At 41.7% G+C, this 5,769-nt stretch overlaps 1 pseudogene; it reads left to right on the plus strand.

Moving 5' to 3' along the window:
* Positions 1 to 2,611: 2,611 nt before the first annotated feature.
* LOC136475200 (probable protein S-acyltransferase 15) lies at positions 2,612 to 5,506 on the plus strand (annotated as a pseudogene).
* The last annotated feature ends 263 nt before the right edge of the window (positions 5,507 to 5,769 follow it).

A 5,769-nucleotide genomic window follows, 5' to 3' on the forward strand; every position in this document is an offset into this window, starting at 1 on the left:
CCTCAAGTTTACTAAAAAAATTCTACCTTTCGATTTAGGCCTAGCGATGAAAGATTGACAGGAAGTGTGTACCTCCAAGGAGCTACTACGGTAGGAGTCAACGTAGCGGTAGGGTCAGGAAACACCATGACTCGCACCAAAATCAACGCGGATTGGGGGCGCAACGGGAGCGGTCGATCGGACCATGGGGGAAAAACATGGATATGGGGCGTTTGTATCAAGTGCAGAAAGTTATGATCCAGTTGGAGGGAATACTAGCAACGTCTTATTTTTTGTGGTGTTGTCTTATTACCAAGTTGGGAGGGAGTGTTTTCTTCTTCTTCTTCTTCTTCTTCTTCTTCTTCTTCTTCTTCTTCTTCTTCTTCTTCTTCTTCTTCTTCTTCTTGCCAACAAATTCAAATAGAGAGTTCATTTACCAAATTCCTGCATGCAAGAGTTGTACGTGGCAGTTGGTTAATTAACTCGGAGGCTAGTATGTACGTGTACATGCGTGCTACCTAGGGAACAGGTGGTACTAGGTACCACCTGTACCATGTACCACGATGCATGCATCACATCACGTGCACATGGATATATATGCATGTGCGTATGGATGATTATTGGGGATGTACGTATCCTCGATCGATCATTCGTACGTGGTCACGCATGTCTCGTGAAAACATTGTCTGTTGTATGTTGCATGCATCGTCACTGCTCAACCGGAAATGAGCAGTGCAACCGATGGATGCAAAAGTTGCTACAACCAGTACTAGCTACCAACTGTGCCGTGTACGTAAGCTGCATGCAGCATGCATGTAAGCAAGCAAGCAATTCCTAGCTAGTTTTTATAGTCTGGTCCAGATTAAAACGTGTTTTAATTAAGGACACCCGGCCCTGGCTCTCTTCTCAGCTCTGCCTCTGCGCATGCATTACTACAACTGTTGTACACTGTTTGGACTTTTATTAGAATTTAGACTACTGCTAGAGAGTACAGTGTATATATAACAGCGAATAACGTGACCTAACCGCCGGGTCGCATGAGTTGCCGCATCAGCTTTGTATACAATGCTGGAATAAAACTAGGGAGGAGATGAGGAAGAAGATAATAAGAGCATCTCAAGAAGTTTTCAAAACCCACTTCCAATCTTTTTTTTTTTTTTGCAAGATTGAAAAAACGCTCTCCAATAACTCCCATGTCTCAACTCCCAATCTCGCACTCGGGAAAATCGAGCTAACCGTGTGGAAATATACACGCGCCTATCGGTCATGAACAATCTGAAGGTGGAAGAACAGTGGAGAGGAATAAGAAGAAAGACATGGTTCTCAATGCAAATATATAAGAGAGAAAATTATAAAAGTGGCTGGTGTGATTTGAAAATAGTCCGGGATACATATCTGATGCAAAATTGTTCTCTATATTTTAGGAGCGAGATTTCAGAAACCGTTTGAGGAACCCACTAAATATGCTCCCAACCTTTTTTTTAGTCACTTGGAAAACTCATTAATTTACTGGCTGATCTTTTAGGAAGTATTAGAGATTCTCTAAGCGGGTTGCAAACTTACAAGTTATAACCTTTTGAGATATGAGAGCTCCAAAAGAATTCTTGTGAGAAAATTGAGTGAACCATATATTAAATGATGTAATGATATTCGTTTCAAAAAATGATGTAATAATATGTATAAAATCTGACTATTATATAAGTAGGTTGTTCGATTGGTTGTATGTGACATGGCAGTATGACACTAGTTTATATAGCCAATAACACCAACTAAATTATATGGGCCATGCTCTTAGTCGACGAGGCAGGAACACAGTTGGATCATTTGCATTTTGCAACACTCAAGACTCCTGTTAGCTTAGCTTAATCCTGCTCGTTCCGAAACACGCTATCGCACAGAATCTAAGCTAGCACATTATTTGTCTTTCCCTCTTCTTTCTTGAACGCAATTTTTCCTCTTCTTTTTTCTCAAGTGCATAAAAATATAATTCTTGTTTAGTAAACAAACACAAAGATGAGATCATATAAGATTTAAATAAAAACTATGCACCATAATATAGAGCGTGAATCTTTAAAAAGGTATCTCAAACTGGTTTTTTATTTTTCTGAGCTAAAATAATTTTCCTATAAATTTTTCTAAGATTTAACCATATTTTGGAATTTAAAAATCCATTTTGTCAAAAAAAAAACTTCGGAAGCCTTTGAAGAATTCTTTCTATAACTTTTTTTGGTAAAGTATATTTGACCCCCTGAACTATCAACGTAGTCCGATTTACCTCCTTTGTGTCTGATGTGGCGTGCCATGTAGGACGTCTAACATGGTGCCACGTTAGAATAAACTGCCTTGAAATCATCCAAGGAGGAAAATCAACCTGCTTTAGTACTTGAAGGAGTCAAAACATTCGATTTTCTATTTCGAGGAAGGTAAATCAGACCACAAAAATAATTAAGGGAGGTAAGAATGACTTTTTCCTATTAATTACCAAGACCCAAGGCCACGAGCCCAATTACTACACACTCGAGGTCGAGGCCCAGCTATGCAGTCTGAAGGCCCATAATGACACAGTCCAATTCTCAGTCAACTCAATAAAGGCCCACAGCCTATCTGGCCCAGGGCGACCTCGAACGTGTGACAGGCTTCCGGAGGAGAGGAGAGGAGAGGAGAGCGAGAGCCAGATCGTAGGCGGCGAGACCGGCACCGGAGGGGATGGCGCGGAGGAGGGGCGGCCCCGCGCCGGCGACAGCGGTCGCCTCTCCGGCCGTGCTCGGCACGGTGTCCGTCATGGTGCTCGTGTACTACTCCACGGTGTTCGTCTTTCTCGACCACTGGGTCGGCCTCGCCACGCCGGCCGGCGCCGCCCACGCCGCCGCCGTCTCGCTCGCCGTCGCCGCGTGCTTCCTCGCCTTCGTCTGCGCCGCGGGTTCCGACCCCGGCACCGTCCCACCCGCGTTCGCCCCCGACGCCGAAGCCGCGCAGGGACAGGTCGGAGAACTAACCGAGATCTCTCTCCTGCTTTCCTTGTCCTCCTTCCTTATCGACCTCAAACTGTGATGAACTGATGATTATTTATTAATCGAGACATCTGCAAACGTAGATTGGCATAAAAAACGCCTCTTTCGCACTAGTATAGCTCGAAACAGTTTAGCTGCCCAATCTCAATCACCTTGAAAGCTTGATCGGTATCAGAAATGATCAAATGAATCATTCGCCCTGAGCAACTAAATCAGATCCTTGTGCACGAATAGGTAACCACATGTGTCTGTCTCTTTATTTGTTCATGGCACAGTAGCTTGGATTCAGCAGTTTAGCTGCTACTTCTAGTTTGGTTGTGTTATTTACTTGGTATCTGCATGCTGACCATGTATTCGGTGCTAGCTGCCTGATCACCATGAAACTTGATCATTTTCAGAACTGAACCTATCACCTTAAACCAAATGAGATCCATGTGCACACACTGATGATCACATATGTTTCTTCATTTGATCATGTCACGGTAGCACTCCTTGGATTTGGCAGTTTTGGCTGCTACTCCGAGTTTCCAATTATGTTTGTTGCACTACTTGTGCTATTTGTTTGGTGGTGCACACTGATTATGTATTTGGTTGCATCAGGGGTTGAAATCTAGGTATTGTGATAAATGTTGCATGTTCAAGCCTCCTCGGACCCACCACTGCAAGGTCTGCAAAAGGTGTGTTCTGAAAATGGTAGGTGCGCACCATCTTTGTCGATGCTGATGCTGCATATGTCGTGACATATGCTTCTGCAATTATTAAAAGGCATGGTAATATTGTCGATGGCAGGATCATCACTGTGTCTGGATCAACAACTGTGTAGGATACGCAAACTACAAAGCCTTCATCATTTGTGTCCTAAATGCAACTATTGGGTCTCTTTATTCATTTGTAAGTGACTATACTGCACCAAAACTGGTACATCTAAACATCTTCAATGGCGATGTTTACAACTGTGTCAAAATATTTTGCAGGCGATATTTCTATGCGATGCTACTTCTGAAAGAGCATGACTTTGATATTCTATATGTGAAGATACTCTATGTGAGTGCCCTGACCACTATTCTAAGCTAGGAGCCCTCACTATGCCATCAGCAGTCTCTTTCTTGATAAATATTCAGTCCATTATCAGGTGTTATACAACAGTCGTACAGAAATGTGATGTTTCTAGTTTAACTCCTAGTTCTGTTTATCTACACTACCACAAAGTTAGTTTGGATATAGCAGACGCCAGTAATGTACTGGAGGTTTGCTTGAACATGTCAATATATTTTGTCTTACCAGAATCTGAGGGAAATGATCATGAAAAGTTGTTTCCTAGTGGTATATTGCATGACAAAGTGGACCCTTCTCTTGTACAACTCTCTCAAGTTGTCAGCAGTTCATCATGTCATTCAACTCAATGAGAATTAGCTTCAGACTTTGGTAACTTGCACTGTAGATGGAAATGGTCCAAGATCTTTAAGCTTTGTACAAACTCATGCTATAATGGTGAAACATAGTGTTTTTCTATATTGGTCTAGCAAGGCATATATATTGGTGTTACGAATATGATTCTGTGCCTCAGCTAATATGCTCCGCGGTCATTGTCTATTTAGTTTTGTAGTATGCTTTTTTGGGGGTTTGTTTCTTTGGGTTTTTTTCTATACAAGGACCAGGCTATGGTCTAATTTAAATGAGTATCTAGTATCTTGAAAATGCAGATCTTGGCAGGTGTCCTGTTGTTCTTCTTAAGCTTGACAATAGGTTCTCTACTATGCTGGCACATCTATCTCTTGTGTCATAACATGACAACCATAGAGGTAAGCTACTATCTGGAATTCCATACGTCCATCCACTGCATAGTTTCCTGGCACCACATTTAATTGTTTTCTGCTCCTTTGCATCAGTACCGGGAGGCAGTAAGAGCAAGGTGGCTTGCAAAGAAGAGTGGGCAGAAGTATCGCCACCGGTTTGATCTTGGGATACGGAAGAACATTCAAATGGTACTATTATTATTACATAAAGAAGAACATCCAAAACTTCTCCTTATGACCAACATAAGAATTTCAGCTGGTTTCAAGTTTTGTGTTGAGGATTAGATCAGTTACGCGGTTAAATATATTTCCTCGTCGTTCCATTTGACTGAATCTTTGGTCCATCTGATCTATAACAGATCCTGGGTCCAAACATTCTTTGCTGGCTTTGCCCTACTGCGACGGGGCAGCTGAAGGATGGCACCGACTTCCAAATCACGAACAACTGATGAATGTGCCAACAGCATTTCCAGTCACCACGTGCTACCATGTTGATTTTGTAACCAAATTGCTCCTGTAGTCTTGTTACATTGGCTTTCTTGCGTCTTGCTAGCTAGGGCACCTGTAGAAACATTCAGTTCTTCCCAATCTTGTAACAGCATGTAAAGCTTCTTCTCCCTCTCCCAGCCTCCATGTATTTTGTTCATTTTTTTGTGTGTATGAGTAAAGTTGTTTTTGAGTCCGAACCTACTCTACTGAAATATTGGATTGTGAAGTTAATTTGAATATGTGCTGCAACTTATCCCAAATTTTATGCCGCACGAAAATGCCATTCAATCTGACTAAAAAAAGATAACTCATATGTAGGATTGAACAAAAATGTTTCAACTATACATTTTTTATGTAACAAGATGTGGGTTATGGTTCCTGTATTAATTTCAACGGTAGGTCCTTTATACTATAAAGTCTACGCAATTTGATAAATATGCTACCATATAAAATTGTATTTTTACAATCAGGATCAGCCATGCAACTATGCAATG

Source organism: Miscanthus floridulus, chromosome 8 (assembly GCF_019320115.1).
Source record: "Miscanthus floridulus cultivar M001 chromosome 8, ASM1932011v1, whole genome shotgun sequence".
NCBI classification, from domain to species: domain Eukaryota; kingdom Viridiplantae; phylum Streptophyta; class Magnoliopsida; order Poales; family Poaceae; genus Miscanthus; species Miscanthus floridulus.